General features: G+C 36.2%; 1 protein-coding gene and 1 pseudogene across 18 annotated transcripts in view; one reads left to right on the forward strand and one right to left on the reverse strand.

The window, feature by feature from the left end:
* The window catches only part of BAZ2B (bromodomain adjacent to zinc finger domain 2B), a 305,426-nt gene that overhangs the window by 246,176 nt on the left and 36,447 nt on the right, over positions 1–22,803 (reverse strand). The gene's annotated exons all lie outside the window — the stretch shown is intronic.
* On the forward strand, positions 11,005–11,703 carry LOC123839119 (small ribosomal subunit protein eS1-like; annotated as a pseudogene).

Below are 22,803 nucleotides of genomic sequence, written 5' to 3' on the forward strand. Positions count from 1 at the left end.
GCTGAAGGCAGATGCTTAACGAACTGAGACCCCCAGGCACCCCATGAAGCTAGATTAATTTTGAAAGTAAACCCAAACCAATTTCAGTTGCAAAATCCAAAATAAATTGATAAATCAAATCCAGTGGAATACTAAAAATACTATTAATAAATCATGACTAAGCAGTTTTTCTAAAGATTCAGTTATTATTTGAGAGAGAAAGCATGCACAAGAGAGAGCATGCACGCGCGTGCGGGTGGGGGGAGTATGGGGGGGACAGAAGCAGAGGGAGAGAGAATCTTAAGCAGACTCTATGCCCAGTGCAGAGCCCGATGTAGGGTTCAATCCCTGGCCCTGAGATCATGACCTGAGCTGAAATCAAGAGTTGGACCCTTAACTGACTGAGCCACCCAGGTGTCCCTAAGCAGTTTTTATTCTGAGAGAATACAAAGACAGGTCTACTTCTGGAAAGCTATTATTGTTAGTCACAATATTAATGAATTAAAAGGAGAAAATTACAATATCTTCTCTTTTTGTTTTTTTAAGATTTTATTTATTTTGAGAGAGAGAGAATGAGAGACAGAGAGCAAGAGAGGGAGGAGGGTCAGAGGGAGAAGCAGACTCCCCGCTGAGCAGGGATCTTGATGCGGGACTCGATCCCAGGACTCCAGGATCATGACCCGAGCTGAAGGCAGTTGCTTAACCAACTGAGCCACCCAGGCGCCCCTACAATATCTTCTCAAGAATGCAAAAAAGTATTCAGTAAAATTCAAATATAAGTTGTGATTAAAAACTCTTATCCAATTTTGTTGAAGAGTAGAACAGGCAAATCACAAAAGAATCTTAGATAACTAGTAAACATATGAAAGATTTTCAACCAGGCAGTGGGAGAAATAAAAATAACTATCAGGAATCACTTAATAACCAGTCAGATTGGTAAAAATGTTGTCTAATAACATCAAATTCATAAAGGATCAAAAGATACTGAAACTTGCATGCATTTTGTTGCAGCAACTGCTCCCTACATAATGATGTTATCCAGAAAAGCCAATGAGGCATGGCAGGGACAGCGGCTCCCAGAACCCACTCTCCAGATGTACAGATATCAGGGGCTCAGGGGGCACTTGGGAGCAGTGAAGGGGGTACACTGAAGGACAGGTGTGTGTGGTCTGCTGGCAGCCATGAGGTCAGATCTGTCCCAAGTTACAACACAAACCTATGGACTGTGGAATGTTATATACAACCATCAGAGAGCAATTTGTCATTAGATAATCATTTCAAGGTGCAAATCCAATTCTAGATATATACTCTTCATAACTCCCACAGCTATGCATAAAAAGACAAGTAGAAGAATGTTCCTTGTGACGCTCAGTGAAAAAGTATAAACACCTTATATATCCATTATTAAGAGAACAGACAAATTAACTGTATTATATTCATACAATGAAATACTGTTCAGCAATTAAGATGAATGACTTACAGTACATAAATAAACATAGATAAATCTGAAAAACAAAGATTAGTGATAAAAGCAGGTTGGAAAATGATACATACAGTATAATGTTATATAAGGTTTTAGAACATGCCAAACAATGCTGTGTATCATATACATGTATGGTACAAAAATGTACACTTTCTTAGGAGTGATTAACATAAATCTCTCTTCTATGGAGAGAAGAAAGAGAAAGAATGGGGTTGGGTAGGTATATATACGATTTCAAGTGTATCTATTTTATTTGTGTAAAGTAAGTTGAAACATGTGGCAAAAAGTTAACATTTATTAAAGCAAGGTGGTACGTACAGTATAAACATTTTCATTGTATTAGTTTATAGTCTATGTTTGCAATGTTTTAAACATTTTTTTTAAGTTTTAAAAAACATTGCAAGGGGCCAAGGAGAGGTTGGAGGCTTGAGAAAGTGAAAATATTTGGAATCTTGATTGTGGAGAATGTACTAAATTCAGTTTATTAGAAATGAGTGACACAATTGCCAGTAAAAAATACAGTAATTGGATTGCATGGAAGCAATTTATAGAAAGATTCAAAACAGTGCCATTTTAGACAGATGTTCCCTTAATACATTTAATAATGTCTACTTACAAAACATTCTACTTGAATTTCTCTCCCCTACAAAATAAAGAATTAGACAATCGTATAATAATAAAAAACAAATCTCTGGGGGAGCCTGGCTGGCTCAGTCACTGAAGCATGCTACTCTTGATCTCAGGGTTATGGGTTTGAGCCCCACATTGGGTAAAGAGATTACTTAAAAAAATAAAATCTTTAAAAAAAAATACAACAGACAAATCTCTGTAACCATAATAAATTTATACAAAAGAATATTTCTATTAACAACTTTTAAAGTTATTTTTATTCTAGAAGTCATCTCTTTTCAAAGATACCGTAATTAAAATGTAGAGAATTCTGAATACCAATATTTGAATGGGAAAATCCTTTGATTTTATTAACTAACTGACACAGTTTAAAGGGATCTATAAAAACCCACTTAGGTCTTTCAAACTCTAAACTTCAAAATTATTATGTAACTTCAGGATTTATTGAAAATGGTTAGAATTTGGGGCACCTGGGTGGCTTAGTCGGTTAAGCGTCTGCCTTCGGCTTAGTCATGATCCCAGGGTCCTGGGATCGAGCCCCCTGCATCAGGTTCCTGGCTAGGAGGGGAGCCTGCTTCTCCCTCTCACTCTGCCTGCCGCACCCCTGCTTGTGCTCTCTCTCTCTCTCAAATAAATAAATAAAATCTTTAAAAAAAGAAAATGGTTAGAATTTATTAAAAAACAAAAAATCCATTTTTTTGTAATAGCCCTACACTTAAATAACAGAACTAGAACCTCTACTGGATCTCTCTGATTTTTGGAGTCTAAGCTTTACAGTAATCACCTAATCTTTCAAGTGAGTATTTATTTAGAGTGAGTAATCTTTCCCTAAATTTTTGAGAGCAGGAAATGTGTTCTGTGCATCACTGTTTTCCCAATGCTTAATCCATAATAGGTGTTCAATAAATAATTATATTTAGTTAATGAAATGAATCTAGCCCCTAGCACAGACAGCCTCAAATCTCTGCAAGACAGTACAGCTAAAGCAACCATTGTGGATCAGACCCACTGGTTCATTCAGCTTAAGACTCTGGAAATTATTTAGAGATATTACTATCCTCGGGAGTACTACTCTTTTTTTTTTCTTAAAGATTTTATTTATTTATTTGACAGAGAGATAGACAGAAGAGCACAAGCAGAGGGAGTGGCAGAGGGAGAGGGAGAAGCAGGCTATGCACTGAGCAGGGAACCCGATGCAGGACTCGATCCCAGGACCCTGAGATCATGACTTGAGCCGAAGGCAGACGCTTAACCATCTGAGCCACCCAGGCGCCCACTACTCTTTTTTTTTTAAGAATTTTATTTATTTATTTGAGAGAGTAAGCATGTGCAAGCAGGAGGAGCAGAGAGAGAGGGACAAGCAGACTCTGTGTTGAGCATGGAGCCAGACGCAGGGATCAATCTCATGACCCTGAAATCATGACCTGAGCCGAAACCAAGATTCCCACACTTAACCGACTGAGTCATCAAGGTGTCCCAGGAGCTCTACCCCCCCTTTTTTTTTTTAAGATTTTATTTATTTGGTTGATAGCACAAGTAGGCAGAGCAACAGGCAGAGGGAGAGGGAGAAGCAGACTCCCCGCTGAGCAGAGAGCCCGATGTGGGTCTTGATCCCAGTACCCTGAGATCACGACCGAGCCAAAGGCAGACAAAACCAACTGAGCCACCCAGGCGCCCCTGGGGGCTCTACTCTTAATACTACCCCCCCAATACCTCAGGCAGTAAGCAAATCATTTGGATCTAAAATTCTCTTGAAGATAGAAGACCAACGGACAGCTCTTTAAAATGTAATAAAAAGGGAAGCCCGCTTCTCCCTCTCCCACTCCCCCTGCTAATGTTCCCTCTCTCACTGTGTCTCTCTCTGTCAAATAAATAAAATCCACAAAAAAAATAGAATGTAATAAAAATATTTTTTATATGGGAATTCATAATTCATGACTAATTTTGACTCAAAAAGTCCTGATTCATTGCTAATACTATAGGTAATGAGATGATGAAGACTAAGACAAGGTCACTGGATTTAAAAAGGAGAATATAACTCATAATGCACAAAGGAACTATTTCAATAGAGTAGTAGGACCAGATGGCAAATTACTTTTTATAAATGTAATAATAATAATTATCTAGTTTAAATTTCTTATATTTAGGACTATGTGGATGATTCTATTAAGGGTTAATACCACAATAAAAGAGTAATTATAATAGAAAATTCCACATATCCATATAGTATAGGCCAAGCTAAAAGGTAAGTTATCATCTATTAGAGTTTATTATATTTCGTATGCATTTTGATAAGCCAGGAACATTAAGAGCAGGACAACTTTTTCTTTTTCCTTTTTAAGATTTTATTTTTAGGTAACCTCTATAGCCAATGTGGATTTTGAACTTACAACCCTGAGATCAAGAGTCACATGCTCTACTGGCTGAGCCAGTAGACCCAGGATAACTTCTTTTCTTAAAGTAGAGCAATTTATTAAACAAATGACTTTTCTTTTGCTGATTTTTTATCCTGATACATGAGAAAATATCAAAACATTTTAAGAATGCTGAGGTGCGAGGTGGTAGATGAGAAGCAAACAAAAGTAATAGTATACCATCATAGGAAAAGCAAGTCATATACAGAATAAAATTTATTCCTGTACTACATTATCTACTAATTAAAATAATGATGTTAATAATTATAAAACAATTACTAAGTATTTTTAAAGGCTGTATTATATGTATAGGACTTTTTCCAGGCAACTAGTCCCTAATGGTGTTCACAAGAAATATAAAACTTAGGTCTACCATATGTTCTTTTCTTTCCCATTTTTAAATTGTGTTAAAATAAACAAAATTTACCATCTTAGTTTTAAGTGTAGACGTCAATGGTACTAAGTACATTCACATTTTTGTGCAGCCATCACCACCATCAATCCCCGTAACACCATATGTTCTTTTAAAAACACTGTTAACATCCTGATTGTGTGCAGTACAACAAGTGAGTAAAAGAGCTAGGCAGAAAGAAAGTTCAACGAGTTAATTGCAATGAATGGAACATAAAGCTGGTCACTTACAATGCAAGTATTCTGTAGTATTCTGGCCTGGAATGCATAATCTGACTCTAACCATGAGGAAATATCACACAAACCCAAATGAGGGGCATTCAATTAAAAAGAAATGGGAGAAGATATTTTCTTCAAAAACATCAATGTTAAAGATGATAAAGAAAAGCTATAGAGAAGTTATAGATTAAAGGAAACCAAAGAAAAATGACAATTAATTGCAAAGCTTGATCCTGGACTGGATTCCGTATTGAATGGAAGAAAAACCAAAAAGGAAAATATCCGGTAAACTAGTAAAAATTAAAATATGCACAGGAGATTAGAGTTTTGTAAACTTTAAATTTTTCTGAAGATGATAACTGTACCCTTATTCTTAAGAAATACACATCAAGGGGCACCTGGGTGGCTCAGATGGTTAAGCGTCAGCCTTTGGCTCAGGTCATGATCCCAGGGTCCTGGGATTGAGCCCCGCATTGGGCTCCCTGCTTGGCAGGGAGCCTGCTTCTCCCTCTCCCTCTACTGTACCCCCTGCTTGTGCTCTCTTGCTCTGTCAAATAAATAAATAAAATCTTTAAAAAAAAAAAAGAAAAAAATACACACCAAAACGTTTAGGGGTAAAGAGCTGTTACTCTCAAAGGTTCAGAACAAAAAAGAAAAAGGTGAATTTGGAAAACGGGATAAAAGCTATACTAGGTGTTCTACACTATTCTTATTCTTGCAGCTTTTTTGCAGCTTGAAATTTTATGTAAAGAGTTAAAAATTGTGCCTAATAGGTAGAAGCTAAATATGGAATTCTAATGCATAACACTAAAGAATATAAGAAATTATTAACATGTAACTTACAAAAGTAAAATACAAAAATACATGTAATTTCTTTTTTTTTTTTTTAAAGATTTTATTTATTTATTTGAGACAGAGAGAATGAGATACAGAGAGCATGAGAGGGAGGAGGGTCAGAGGGAGAAGCAGACTCCCTACCGAGCAGGGAGCCCGATGCGGGACTCGATCCCGGGACTCCAGGATCATGACCTGAGCCGAAGGTAGTCGCTTAAGCAACTGAGCCACCCAGGCGCCCAAAAAATACATGTAATTTCAAAGTACTGTCAGTTTATTACACCTAAATTGTGAAAACTGTCAGATCTGTGCCTTTCATGAAACTGGATAAATATAATGGGGTCAGTTACATCAGGACGTTCTGTATCTGGTCAGTAATTTTGATTAAGATTCAGAACTTCCAGGAAATTGCCTCTAGCAATGTTTGTTTATTAATATTATAAATGCTGAAAACATTTTTTTGCATCATTGAATTCAGTCCTTGCTGACTAACATTTCATGGGTCAAAATGAATGGGTTTTCTATTGATTCAGCCAGTGTGGTGATTGACAAACATAATTCAGTAATAGCAGAATGAATAAAATGTCAACTTCTGTGTCTGATACTTGCCAGAATCTTTTTTTTTGCATTTAATTTTTTTAAATTTAATTTTATTATGTTATGTTAGTCACCATACATTACATCATTAGTTTTTGATGTAGTGTTCCATGATTCATTGTTTGCGTATAACACCCAGTGCTCCATTCAGTACGTGCCCTCCTTAATACCCATCACCAGGCTAACCATCCCCTCACCCCCCTCCCCTCTAAAACTCTGTTTGTTTCTCAGTCCATAGTCTCTCATGGTTCGTCTCCCCCTCCAATTTCCCCCCTTCATTTTCCCCTTCCTACTATCTTCTTCTTCTTCTTCTTTTAACATATAATGTATTATTTGTTTCAGAGGTACAGGTCTGGGATTCGTCAGTCTTACACAATTCACAGCACTCACCATAGCACATACCCTCCCCAATGTCTATCACCCAGCCACCCCATCCCTCCCACCCCCCACCACTCCAGCAACCCTCAGTTTGTTTCCTGAGATTAAGAATTCCTCATATCAGTGAGAGCATATGACACTTGTCTTTCTCTGATTGACTTATTTTGCTTAGCACAATACCCTCTAGGTTCCATCCATGTCGTTGCCAATGGCAAGATTTCGGGTTTTTTGATGGCTGCATAATATTCCATTGTATATATACACCACAACTTCTTTATCCATTCATCTGTTTATGACATCTTGGCTCTTTCCATAGTTTGGTTATTGTGGGCATTGCTGCTGTAAACACTGGGGTGCACATGCCTCTTCGGATCACTACATTTGTATCTTTGGGGTAAATACCCAGTAGTGAAATTGCTGGGTCGTAGAGTAGCTCTATTTTCAACTTTTTGAGGAAACTCTATATTGTTTTCCAGAGTGGCTACACCAGCTTGCATTCCCAACGGTGTAGGAGGGTTCCCCTTTTTCCACATCCTCGCCAATATCTGTCATTTCCTGACTTGTTAATTTTAGCCATTCTGACTGGTGTGAGGTGGTATCTCATTGAGGTTTTGATTTGGATTTCCCTGATGCCGAGTGATGTTGAGCACTTTTGCATGTGTCTGTTGGCCATTTGGATGTATTCTTTGCAGAAATGTCTGCTCATGTCTTCTGCCCATTTCTTGATTGGATTATTTGTTCTTTGGGTGTTGAGTTTGATAAATTCTTTATAGATTTTGGATACTAGCCCTTTATCTGATATGTCATTTGCAAATATCTTCTCCCATTCTGTCGGTTGTCTTTTGGTTTAGTTGACTGTTTCCTTTGCTGTTACTTGCCAGATTCTATCAGTGCTTTATTTTCATTCTATCCTTTTAGAATTATTTTATGTTACTTCTGATTTACTTTCTTCTTTGCTGCTTCATTGTTTTAATTTTTCAGTAGCCTTTTTGTTTTATATTTCTTTTTTTTTTTTTTTTAAAGTAGGCTCCATACCCAGTACGGAGCCCAATGAGGGGCTTGAACTCACAACCCTGAGATCAAGACCTGAGCTGAGGTCAAGAGTTGGATGGTCAACTGACTGGGCCACCCAGGTACCCTTCATTATTTTTTAATCTTAATTTTCCTTTCAGCTGTAATTTTTATTTATTATTATTATTATTATTATATTAGTCTCACTTTATAACAATGAGAAGGAAGTATGATAATATGGTTAATACAAATTATGAACATATGGATTGGAATCCTTTTCTTCATCCATTTCTATATTAACTCTGAACAAAATCTAAGCTTTAGTATATTAGAAGTTATACATTCAGACAAAAACCCATTCCCACAATATTAATGTACTTGTGCTAAATCACATTTAGACTGCTAAAATAGTGTTGCTTTCTCACATTATATACCATCCTTGGTTTTTGCTTTATATAATCATTATTAACTCTATAAACAATATAATATATATTACAAGAAGGTAAATTAGACTTTATACTAATGTAAGGTCTTAATGCAGGTAGGAAAAGAATCTTCTGATAGAAATCCAACACTGTCTCCTATAACTGCTTTATAGTATCCTAGCACAAATCTTATTTATCTGTATGAAATTTTACAATCAATAAAGATAATTTATATTTTTTCATATTACTTCTTAATATATCAGTGAAGTACATAAAGCATGTATCATCACACAAAAGGAAATTGAAGCTTATAGACAGATTAGATTTACCAACATTATATAGACAGCAAAGTGGCAGACTACAAAGGACTTAAACGCCACCATGTCCCAAACCTAAACAATGGTAAGGATTTCTCTTGGTCATGTCACAGGAACAAGTGAAAAGAAATATGAAAAGTTGTTATACAGAACCCAAAGCAGCACTGCGTGACCATACTACTACATCTCAATCATCAAGATTATCTCTAATACCTGCTAGATACCTCATAGGACCATAGGTACCTTGGCACTTCATTTTGTCTGCTCCACAATGAGCAAACATGTTCTACTTCCAAAATTTCTACTACACCAAAAACACTGAATCAGACAATGATTTTAAAAGCTTTTTGTTTTGAACTGATGGTTACCAGAGGGGAGGTGGGTGGGGGGAATGGTGGGAAATAGGTGATGGGGATTAAGGAGTGCACTTGCTGTGATGAGCACTGGGTGATATACGGAAGTGCTGAATTACTGTATTGTACACCTGAAATTAATATAACACTATATGTTAACTATTCTGGAATTAAAATTTTAAAAAGATAAAAGACTTCAAAAAATAAAAGCTTTTTGTTTGGGGCAGGTATAGAAGAACTAACAGGAGAGCAAATAGTAAATACTATAACACATATCAGTTCTGACTCTTTTTTTAATATTTTATTTATTTATTTATTAGAGACAAAGAGCATGAGCAGGGAGTGTGGCAGAGGGAGAGGGAGATGGAGGCTCCCCACTGAGCAGGGAGACCGATGTGGGGCTTGATCCCAGATCCTGGGATCATGACCTGAGCTGAAGGCAGACGCTTAACCGACTGAGCCACCCAGGTACCCCTTGACTCTTTCAAGATAAGCTCTTCACTGAGAAGTTTTTTAGCCTGATTCATTGTAATTATAATCTAGAACCAGTAAAGGATCAAATGTGTTAGGAATAAGGAATGAAGACTAAAGAGAGCCATGGAAAATACTGGTCCACTACATGGGGATATTCTTACCCTTGCCACTGATCAAAAAACATTCACTGTTGCAGAAGCACAGCTAAAAGAGAATGAGTATAGCCACTACTCAGCATTCACCTCTGACCCAGATTCCAAAGAGTGGTCAGGGCTTGCTCTGATTCTGGGGTGTAGGTGGAGGAAGAATCTCTCAAATTGGCAATATATAAGGAGAAACATTATAGGAAAGGTAAACACCAATCTCCTTAGGGTTTTTTCACAGCTATAAAATAATAGCAATAGAGGCTGCAATTGTTTGCAGGGGTGGTAAGGGGTTAGGAGCATATATGGATACATAGTCTTATCAGATAAAATGCTCTTAGGCAGCAGGGCAAATTTTCAAAACTATCTTTCACCAAGTAGGCACTCATAAAGTGGAAGTAAAGGAGCACCTGGAGCACCTGGCTGGCTCGTGGAGCGTGCAACTCTTGAGCTTGGGGTTGTGAGTCCCACGTTGGGTGTAGAGATTACTTAAAAATAAAATAAAATAAAGTGGGAGTAAAAGCAGAACTGGGGTCTGGGCAGGCAGTTTTTCCAAAGGTATGAGTCTACATATGAATGCAATGGTCACAAAGAAAACAAAATAACAATCAACAAAAACAAAGATCAAGTTCCCTCCCTAACCTCTCAGGCTGTTGAATGAGGAACGAAGTGACTGAATAAACCTCTATTATCAAAGCCTTCAAGATACAAAATAGTACCCAGATAAACAGGGAAAGAAGTCAAGAAGAATCTACCTGTATATTCTTAAGCAAATAGTAGGTCTTTATAAATCTGCCCTTATATGAAGATGACTTAACCAGAACAAAAAGCTGGATAAAAATTTTGCCATTAAAAGCCATGAAATAAACCCAATATGTGAGAGATTAATGAAGAAAAGATACACCAGGAAACAAGAATGAATGACTACTTTCTAGTCCCAGGAAAATTTCACTCTGTAAGTTAAAAAATGAAATAAAAATAGAATGAATTAGAATTTGTGAATTTAGTCCAACCCCAGTCAAAACTCAAAGGATTAATATCTAGGAATGACAAAAGTGGTCAAAATATATGTGAAAAAACAACTAACAGAAGAATTCTGAAATAAGTAAGCAAAGATGAGAGGTCTGTCCTAAGAAATATCAAAACTTATACAGTTAACAATTAAAACTGAAGTACTGAGGAAGAAATAAGAATATGAAAGAAACCCTTTTGGCTCCCTAAGCAGTGCCATGACAGCAAGAACAAGAGGCTTACAAAAGGCAGCAGAAAGGGAGCCAAGAAGAAAGTGGTTGATTTATTTTCTAAGAAAGACTGGTATGATGTGAAAGCACCAGTTATGTTCAATATAAGAATTATTAGAAAAACACTAGTCACAAGAACTCAAGGCACCAAAATCACATCTGATGGCCTCAAGGGTCGTGTTTTTGAAGTGAGCCTTGCTGATCTGCAGAATGATGAAGTTGCATTTACAACTGAGGATGATCAGGGCAAAAACTGACTAATTTCCTTGGCATGGTTCTTACCTGTGACAAAATGTGCTCCATGGTCAAAAAATGGCAGACCATGATTGAAGCTCATGTTAACGTTAAGACGACCGATGGTTATTTTGTCTATTTTGTGTTGGTTTTACTAAAAAACACAACAATCAGATCGGAAGACCTCTTATGCTCAGCACCAGCAGGTCTGCCAAATTTGGAAACAGGTGATGGAAATCATAACCCAAGAGGTGCAGACAAATGACTGAAAGAAGTGGTCAATAAATTGATTCCAGACACCATCAGAAAAGACAGAAAAGCCTTGCTAGTCTATTTATCCACTCCATGATGTCTTTGTTAGAAAAGTAAAAATGCTGAAGAAGCCCAAATTTGAATTGGGAAAGCTCATAAAGCTTCATGGTGAAGGTAGTAGTCCTGGAAAAGCTACTGAGGATGAGACCAGTGCTAAAGTTGAACGAGCTGATGGATATGAGCCACCAATCCAAGACTTTGGCAGACCTGCTAGTGCTGAGCATTACACAGGTCTTCCTCAACTGTAAAATGGAACAGATATAGAACCTATCTCAAAGGATTCTTGTGAGGATGAAATAAATATATGCCAAGTCCTAACAGCATAATACCAATATGAGCAAAAGATGTTAACAGAAAATTTACAGAAAAAAACCCGAAAGTAGCCATTAGATGGGTCATGTGGAGGGCTCAGTCAGTGGAGCAGGTGATGCTTGATCTCCGGGTTGTTAGTTTGAGCCCCATGTTGGGTGAACATATAAAAAAAGTGTATAAAAAAAGTGGCCATTACCTACAAATATATTAAATCTGACTAATAATCAAAGACATACAAATTTGAATAATCTTCAATCATCATTATGCACCAGATTATCGAAGGTTTTAAAAAAAAAAAAGTACCCAGAATTGAGTAAGATGTGGCAGCAAGTACACTCTCATATAATTTTAGAGAGAATAAATTGTTACCATTGTTTGGAAAGCCTTTTGGCAACAAGTACCAAAATTCTGATCCAGCAATTTCTCTTTTAGGAATTACACTACAAAAATAATCACAAGAGCGTAAAGCCAAATCTACAAAAATGTTCAAGTGGGAACTATTCATAATTTGGAAAACTTTGAGCCCATCCAAATGTCTATTAATGAGCATTAATTGAATTAGGGTATATCCATAAAATGACTTTGTAGTGACTGTGAAGTGATTTATATTCTTTATATTCATGAGAAGAAAAGTGCTCCACAACATACTTTCTTGAGTAAAATGGAAAATTACAAGTCAATAGAGTATGACCTTGTATTTATAAATGTATGTGTGTATACTTACAGAGAAGAAAGTTCAATATTAGTACAATGTTACAGTGCTGACCTCCAGATAGAAGGATTTTAAGTGACTTACCTTTCTTACATAAATTCTTTATGTATTACTTAAACTTTCTATAGGACTATGCATACTTTAAAAAACAATTACAGAACTAAAAGAGGAATATCAATTCTTCCTCCAATGACTGGTCATTGCACAAAATAACTGATCCAAGCAAACATTACGTGAGCAAAAGAAAACATACTTTGAATTGTACCCTAAGATTAGAAGAACTTGACAACTCAGGGAAAGGCAAAAGTAAGACCAATTATGGCAAAAAGATTCAACGGTATCTCTATTATAAAACATATCTAAAATTATGACTAGAGTCCTCCTAAATACTGCAAAAAATAAAACTACTAACCTGAATGAGGAAGAGAAAGGCAAAAGAAATTGCTAAGAAATTTACTAGGCACGATGAAACTTAATACTGCTTTTCAAGTGACTCTTAAAGTAATTGAAAGAATTATTCAAACATGAGAAAGGAACTAGTTCATTTATGTCAGAGGACTTTAAGTTATTTAAGAAAAGCTGTATCGAGGGGGGCCTCAATGACTCAGTTGGTTAAGTGTCCGACTCTTGATTCCAACTCAGGTCATGATGCTCAGGATCTTGAGATCAAGCCCTGCTTTGGGAACCCCACTCAGTGCAGAGTCTGCTTGAGATTCTCTTTCTTCCTCTCCCTCTGTCCCTCCCCCAGCTCTCTCTCTCTCTCCATAAATAAATAAATAAATAAATAAATAAATAAATAAATAAATAAATAAATAAAATCTTTTTTAAAAAAGAAAGAAAAGTTTTATCAAACTAGTTGAAACCTTGTCTTCACTAGTCACTAATTACCTACCAAGATATCCCATAATGATATAAAGAAAAACCTAAAAACATACAAGCGTTAACTTTTCCTAGTATCAACACATGAAAACTACTTTTTCCCCTTATGAAAAATCCTAGTGCATAACTTTCCTATTTGAATTCAGGAAAAAGTATTAAATGAAGATTAAATTCAAAGCATCAGGAGAAACATGGAAAAACAGTCAAGAAACAGAGTATGGTTCCAATTTTCCATTTACTCAGTCTCAATTTCACTATAAGTAAAACAAGAAGACTGACTAGAGCTCCAGATATATCTAATGCAGCATCAGTGATATGTCTTTGGAAGAATTATATGCTCCATGAAAATAAAGGTTCTATTGGTAAAACAAGTTCAGGAAATTCTGCATACCATTTACCTTCTCTGAAGAATCCTAATGCACCGTACTGCAGAAAAGAAAATATTTAACTTTGTGTAACCCACCATTTCTCATAATTAGACAAACTAAATGTCTGTCAATAGAGGAATAATTAAAAGATTATACATCATAGCATGATTTTTACAAAGAAGACATTTTATATATTGACACAGTAGATTTCTGGGACCCAAGATAAAAAAGATAAACTACAGAATAATACATATATCAACTAGTTTTTGTTAATTTAGCTTTTGTATATATATGTAGTCATATGCATAAAAAAGGTCTAAAAGAATACACAGCAAACTTTTTGAGTGATTCTGGAAATGGCAATTGGCAGAGTCAAAGGGGAATACATTTAACTGATAGACTTAAGTGTATCTTTAAATGATCTTAAATGTATCTTTAAAAGATCTTAAATATTTATCTTTCTGGGGGCACCTGGGTGGCTCAGCTGTTAAGCGTCCGACTCTTGGTTTCAGCTCAGGTCACAGACTCAGGATCCTGGGATGGAGCCCCACACATCCGGCTCCGGGCTCAGCAGGAAGCCTACTTCTCCCTCTCCCTCTGACTCCCCCTGCTTGTGCTCTCTCTCTCTCTCTCATTCACTCTCAAATAAATAAATGAAATCTTTAAAAAAAAAATACAAGTTAAAAAACTTAAATGCTCATAATAATCAATAGTTAAATAAATGACTAAATAGCAACTCAAGAAAATGTTTCAATGTTATTTTATGACTGGCCTACTTTTCACAAGAATTTTGAAAGTTAACAAAGTAATGTGTATAATTATGTAGAATACATAGCAACCAAAAAAGTACCTATAAACATAAGAGAAAAAATTCCAATGTGTAATTTTGTTATGATCATACCTGTATAAAATGAGTATATTCTTTTGTAAATTGAACAAATGTAATACAACCACGTGTGCTAAATACTGAAGAAACAGACACAGAAGTTGTAGCATTTGCCTCTCAGGAAGCATAGAGTCTAGTGGAATGAAGACAAGTAAATCAAGTGTAATAGTACAATGAGATTCATTTATTCCACCCACACAAAAAACATATTCAGGGTCTACTTAATGTGCCAAGTGCTGTCTAGATGTTATTCACTGGTAGAAAGAAAAACAAAAAATAATTCTTTCATTCTTTAGGAGAGAAAAGTACAATAAAAATATTTGAAGGCCATTAAGTGCCAAGGGTAAAAATACAACAAAAAAAGGGATAGGGAGTGCAGGGTGGAGGGTTTGCAATTTTGGTTAGGGTGCCGTACAAAAGAATACTTTGGAGCAATGGTTTGAAAGAGCTGAGAACAATCCATAAGGTTATGTGAAGGAAAAGCAAATGCAAATGTTTTAAAGCAGGAGTTTACCTGTTATGTATACAAGACACACCAAGGAGTCTAATGTAGCTGGCCCAGAGTAACTATAGGAAATGTAATAAGAAGTGACCTGAGACTGGTAAGGGGCTATAAGAAAGATCATGTGGGGTCTTTTAGGCTACTGCAAAGACTCTAAGTCATATGGGTTGGTTGGTTGGTTGCTTGCTTGCTTGCTTTTACAGATTTTATTTTTCAGAGTAGTTTTAAGTTCACAAAATTGATAGGATGATAGAGATTTCCCTGGCCCCACACATGTATACCTGTTATCAACATGCTCCATCAAAGTGGCACATTTGTTAAAATTTATGAACCAACACTAACACATCACTATCATGCAAAGTACATACTTTACATTAGGGTTCACTCTTGATATTATACATTCTATGGGTGTGGACAAATATATAATGACATGCATCTACCAATATAATATCATACAGATTAATTTTACTGCCCTAAAATCCTTTGTGCTGCACCTAACTCCTCCCTCCTACCCTTTGAACCTCTGACAAACACTGATCTTTTTATTATGCCCAGTTTTGCCTTTTCCAGAATGTCATATGCTTGGAATCATACAGTCTGCAGCCTTTTCAGATTATCTTCTTTCACTCAGTAATATGCATTTAAGGTTCCTCATATGTCTTTCCATAGCTTGATAACTCATTTCTTCATAATACTGAATAAGAGTCCCTTTCTGGATTATTTATCCATTCACCTACTAAACGAGATCTAGGTTGCTTCCAGGTTTTGGTAATCATGATTGAAACTTCAACCTTTTTTGTGGACATAAGTTTTCAAATAATTTGAGTAAATGCCAAGGAGCATGTTGGGTAAAATGTATGGTAAGAATATGGTTAATTTTGTAAGAAACTGCCAAACTGTATTCCAAAGTGGCTGTACCATTTTGCATTCCCACCAGCAATGAATGAGAGTTTCTGTTGCTCCACATCCTCTCCAGCATTTGATGTTGTCAGTGTTTCAGATTTTGGACAATCTAATAGGTGTGCAGTAGTATCTCATTGTTTTAGTTTTAACTTCCCTGATGATGTATGATGTAGAGCATTTTCATGTGTTTATTTGCCATAATGATTTCTTTGGTGAGCTGTCAAGATCTTTGGCCCCTTTTAAAATTAGATTGTTTTCTTATTATTGAGTTTTAAGAGTTCTTTATACACTTTGGATAATGGTCCTTTAACAGGTGTGTCTTTTGCAAATATATTCTCTCATTCTGGGTCTTGTCTTCTCATTCTCTTGTAATTGTCTTTCATAGACAGAGTTTTGAATTTTAATGAAGTTAACAATTACTTCTTTCATAAATCGTGGCTTTAGTGTTATATCTAAAAAGGCATAACCATACCCAAAGTCATCTAGGTTTTATCCTATGTTATCTTCTGGAAGTTTTATAGTTTTGCTTTTTCATTTTAGGTCTGTGATTCATTTTAGATTAATTTTTATAAAGGATGTAAAGTCTGTGCCTAGATTCATTTTTGCATGTGAATGCCCAGTTATTACAGCTCCATTTTCTGAAAAGACTATCCTTGCTTCATTTTATTATTGCTTTGCTTTGTCAAAGATCAACTGATTATATTGATATAGATCTATTTCTGGCTTTTCCAATCTTTTCCATTGATCTATTTGTCTATTCTTGTGCCGATACCACCCTGTCTTGATTACTGTAGGTTTATTGTATATCTTAAAGTTGGGTAATGTTGGTCCTTCAAGTTTAACATTGAGAATATTAAATTTGAGATGTCTAATAAACTGTACGTATAGGTGCCAAAAAAAGCAGTTGGTATGAGAGCTTGAGTTCAGGGGGAAAAACTCCAGGCTTATAAATTTATTACATTGAAAAAAAAGAAAAGGTCCTTCTCAAACTCTTTCAAAAAAATAGAAGAGGAGGAGGGAACACTCCCAAATTCATTTTATGAGACCAGCACTACCCTGATAACAAAATCACACAAGGACACTTCAACAAAATTACAGTCCAATGAATCTGATGAACAGAAATGCAAAAGTCCTCAACAAAATATTAACAAACCAAAATCAACAATATATTAAGATGATCATACATCATGATCAAGTGGGATTTATCCCTGGGATACATGGATGCTTCAACATCCATATATCAGTCATATAATACACCACATTAATAAAATAAAGGATAGAAATCATATGATTTTCTCAATAGATGTAGAAAAAGCATTTGACAAAATTCAACAACCATTTATGATTAAGAACTCTCAACAAAATGGGTATAAAACAAATGTACCTCAACATAATAAAGGTCATATATGACAATCCCACAACAAACATCATTCTCAATTGTGAAAAACTAAAAGTTTTTCCTCTAAGATCAGGAACAAGATGAAAGAGATAAGTATGACAATTCTCCCCATTTTTATTCAACATAGTACCGGAAGCTCTAGCTAGACCAGTTAGGCAACAAAGAAAAATAAAAGGCATCCAAATCAGAAATGGAAAAGTAAAACTGTCTCTGCTTGCAGATGACAAGATACTAAAAATAGAAAATCCTAGGGGCGCCTGGGTGGCTCAGTCCTAAGCGTCCGCCTTCAGCTCAGGTCATGATCCTGGGGTCCTGGGATCGAGCCCTGCATTGGGCTCCCTGCCCAGCAGGAAGCATGCTTTTCTCTCTCCCACTCCCCCTGCTTGTGTTCCTGCTCTCACTATGTCTCTGTCTAAATAAATAAGTAAAATGTTTTAAAAAAAAAGAAAGAAAATCCTAAAGACTCCACCAAAAAAATCTACTAGAAGTAATAAATAACAAATTCAGTAAAGTTGTAGAATACAAAATCAATATACAAAAAGCTGTTTAATTTTTATACACAAATAACAAACTATCACAAAGAGAAATTAAGAAAACAACCCCATTTATAACTACAACTACATCAAAAAGGAAACAAAGAAACCTAGGAATTAATTTAATCAAGGAGGTGAAAGACCTGTACACTGAAAACTATAAGACACCGAAGAAGACACAAATAAATGGAAAAAATATTCCATGCCATTCTTACAGATTGGAGGAATTAATATTGTTAAAATGTCCATACTACTTAAAGCAACTTACACATTCAGTGCAATCTCTATTGAAATTCTAATAGCATTTTTCACAGAAATAGAACAAACAAATCCTAAAATTTGTATGTACCTACAAAAGACTCCAAATAGCCAAACAATCTTGAAAAAGAGGAACAAAGCTGGAGGCATCACACTGCCTGATTTCAAACTATATTACCAAACTACAGTAATCGAAACAGTATGGTATTGGCATAAAAACAAACCAAGACACAAAGATCGATGGAACAAAATAGAAAGCCCAGATATAAACCCATGCATATACAATCAACTAATTTGTGACAATGGAGGCAAGAATAAACAATGGGGAAAGAACAATCTCTTTAATAACTGGTATTGGGAAAACTTGATGGCTACAAGCAAAAGAAAGAAACTGGATCACTATCTTACATCATATACAAAAATCAACTCAAAATGGATTAAAGCCTTGAACATAAAACCTGAAACTCCTAGAAGAAAACATAGGTCATAAGCTCCTTGCAAATGGTCTTAGCAATCATTTTTTTAGATTTGACACCAAAATCAAAGGCAACAAATGTAAAAGTAAGCAAGTAGGACTAAATCAAACTAAAAAGCTTCCATATAGCAAAGGAAACCATCATAAAAAAAAAATGAAAAGGCAACCTGAGTGGGAGAAAATGTTTGCAAATCATATATCTGATAAGAAGTTAACATCCAAAATATAGAAAGAACTCCTACAACTCAGTAGCAAAAAAAGAAACAATCTGATTTAAAAATGGGCAGAGGATCTGAATAGACATTTTTTCAAGAAGATATGCAGATGGTCCACAGATGCTCAACATCAATGATCATCAAGATGATGCAAATCAAAACCACAATGAGGTAGCACCTCACACCTGTTAGAATGGCTGTTATCAAAAAACAAGAAATAACAAGTACTGGCAAAGATGTACAGAAAAGGGAACCCTCATGTACTGTTGGTTAAGAATGTAAATTGGTGCAGCCACTACTGAAAACAATATGGAGGTTCCTCAAAAAATGAAAAATAGAACTACCCTTTGATCTAGCAATTCCGATTCCGGGTATTAGAAGAAAATAAAAAATACTAACTCTCACCCCCAGATATATATGTTTATTGCAGCATTATTTACAATAGTCAGGAAGCAACCAAAGTATGCATTGATGCATGAATGGATAAGGAAAATGTACATGTGTACAATGAAGTATTACTCAGCCATAAAATAGAAATATTGCCATTTGTGACAAAATGGACGGACCTTAAGGGCATTATGCTAAATGAACTAAGTCAGAGAAAGAAAAATACCATATGATCTCACTTATATGTAGAAAATCTAAAAAAAAAAAAGAAAAAGAAAAAGAAATGCATACATACTGAGAATAGATGGACGGTTACCAGACCCAGGAGTGGGAGAACAGGTGAAATGGGTGAAGAGGTCAAAAGTTACAAACTTCTGGGGTGCCTGGGTGGCTCAGTCATTAAGTGTCTGCCTTTGGCTCAGGTCGTGATCCCAGAGTCCTGGAATCGAGCCCCGCATCGGTCTCCCTGCTCCGCGGTAAGCCTACTTCTCCCTCTCTCACTCCCCCTGCTTGTGTTCTCTCTCTCACTGTGTCTGTCAAATAAATAAAAATCTCAAAAAAAAAAAGTTACAAACTTCCAGTTATGAAAGAAATAAGTCATGAGATGTAATGTAGAGCATGGTAACATGGATAGTAAATTATATTGCATATTTTAAAGTTGCTAAGGGAATATATCTTAAAAGTTCTCATCACAAGAAAAAAAATTTGTAACTATGTGTGGTGATAGATGTTAAGCAGACTTAATGGGGTGATTATTTCACATCATATATAAATACTATTAAATATGTTATACATCAATTATACCTCAATAGAAAAAAAATCTGCTTAAAAAATGGAATAAGCAACTTTGGGAGTCATTAGCATCTCAGTGCTATCTAAATCCAGGGTGTTGAATTATTTCACCAAGACAGTTATAGTGAAAGAACAGAAGTTGTGCAAGGAGTGAGGCCTGGGGTATGGGTGGAAACTTGAAACCAGCAAAGAAAGGAAAAACAGAAAACTAGGAGGAAAAACAAAATATGAAATTGTGGAAGGGAAAGGAAAAGAAAGTTTAAAGGAGGACAGAGTGATAAACTTTGTTAAATGCAACAGGTTTAGTCAAGAAAGTGAGAATTGAGAACTGACTGAAGTCACAGAAGTCATCAGGGACACTGATAAGAACAGTTTTGTGGAGTTGTTCTGAAACAAAAGCATGACTAAAGCCAGATCAAGAAAGAATGGAGCGGGGGAAATCGGAGGGGTAGACGAACCATGAGAGACGATGGACTCTGAAAAACAAACTGAGGGTTCTAGAGGGGAGAGGGGTGGGAGGATGGGTTAGCCTGGTGGTGGATATTGAGGAGGGCACATTCTGCATGGAGCACTGGGTGTTATGCACAAACAATGAATCATGGAACACTTCATCTAAAACTAATGATGTAATGTATGGGGATTATCATAAGAATAAAAAAAAAATAAAGTCAAATGTACAGTTAAAAAGAAAGAAAGAAAGAAAGAAAGAAAGAAAGAAAGAAAGAAAGAAAGAAAGAAAGAAAGAAAGAAAGAAAGAAAGAATGGCAGGAGAGGGGCGCCTGGGTGGCTCAGTCGGTTAAATGTCCAACTCTTGGTTTTAGCTCTGGTTGTGATCTCAAGGTCTGGAGACTGAGCCTCACAGCAGGCTTGAGTCCCACCGCAGGCGCCCTGCTCAGCGGGGAGTCTGCTTGGATTCTCTTTGCCCCTCCTGACCTCGTGCTCTCTCTCTCTCAAATAAATATTTTTTAAAAAATGGTAGCAGATTATTATAGGTAGCAAATAAAATTCCACTGAGTGAAAAGCAGAGAATTTATGGCAGTAATGAAGAAAATGAAAAGAAGGATCTTATTTACCGAGTATGTTGTGGTAATAATCCAAGAAAGGGAAACATGATGATGCAAAAGGGAGACGTGGGTAATATGAAGCAACTATAGGAAAACAAAAGGAATTACATCCATCTAATAAAACCGCAGGCTAGAGTATGAGAGAGCAGAAAGGTTAGTGTACTGGATTGACCTCCAGAACTACTTCTGGGCAGATCTCTTTGAGATACCTCTCAAATATGATTTGATTTGATGATGGGTTGGGTAATAAATACTAGGCACATGGAATGAAGAAGTTTTGCAAAGCCAAAAATCTTATTGGCAATTATTTCTTTCTTTTTCCAGTCGGCCATATTTTCACTCCCACTATTTCATTTGCATGCCTAGGAAATCTTGTTGGTTCTGAAACGTATTAAGGCTAGTAATATTTGGGGGCGTCTGGGTGGCTCAGTCGGTTAAGTGGCTGCCTTCGGCTCAGGTCATGATCCCAGAGTTCTGGGATGGAGCCCCACGTCGGGCTCCCTGCTCAGTGGAGAGCCTGCTTCTTCCTCTCCCTCTGCCTGCCTCTCTGCGTACTTGTGCTCTCTCTCTCTGTCAAATAAATAAATAAAATCTTAAAAAAAAAAAAAAAGTCTAGTAATATTTGGGGCGCCTGGGTGGTTCAGTCGGTTAAGCGTCTGCCTTTGGCTCAGGTCATGATCCCAGGGTCCCGAGATCAAGCCCTGCTTCAGGCTCCCTGCTTAGCAGGGAGCCTGCTTCTCCTTCTCCCTCTGCACGCCCCCTCATGCTTTCGCTCTCTCTCAAAAATAAATAAAAATAAAATCTTTTGGGGGGGGTGCCTGGGTGGCTCAGCCAGTTAAGCCTCTGCCTTCGGCTCAGGTTGTGATCCCAGGGTCCTGGAATGGAGCCCCAGGTCAGGCTCCCTACTTAGCAGGGAGCCTGACTCTCCCTCTCCCGCTGCTGTTCCCCCTGCTTGTGGTCTCTCACTCTCTCTCTGTCAAATAAATAAATAAAATCTTTAAAAAAATCTTTTTTTAAAAAGGCTAGTAATATTTGATACTGTTTTCATGTAATTTCATTAATTATAACATAATGAAATTAGTGCAAAAAGAAAGATTATTTCCCTGAAAATTGAATGTTTCTGAAAAACTTGATAAAAATATTTTCTTAAAGTTACTGTTAATTAGACTAGGTAAGACAAGCAGACAAGCATACATATTGACAGAAGATATCATAAAAATATGCAGGAACTCTGCACCCAGAAAGCTTTGTAAGAATCTAGGTTATTTCACTTTAAAGAATTTGGAGGTGTGGGTTCAGTAAAGACACAATGATTTCCACTTAAAGAATCCATCCTCAAATAAAAAAGTATAAATTCACCCCCCCAGATTTTTTTAAAAAAAAATCACAAATGAATGTGAAAGTTTTGGGTTATTAAATGTTTACATTTATATGTATATATGTGTATATATATATATCTTTGTAATGATTTCCCATTTTAACTGTTTTGATTAAATGAACAGCTATCACCTCCAACTGCATTGGATAAGAAGTTTCTGTTACTGTAAATTTGGCAAACAATGGTTAGAAGTCATTTTTAAAAACTTAAGTATCCATACTAGAAATATGCTAGTTAAGATGGTTAACATACTTTCCCTTCCTCCTTAAATAAGAGTATTTTTCC

Source organism: Mirounga angustirostris, unplaced genomic scaffold (genome assembly GCF_029215605.1).
Source record: "Mirounga angustirostris isolate CCGP_5_RB_7025 unplaced genomic scaffold, mMirAng1.0.hap1 SCAF_3, whole genome shotgun sequence".
Lineage (NCBI taxonomy): Eukaryota > Metazoa > Chordata > Mammalia > Carnivora > Phocidae > Mirounga > Mirounga angustirostris.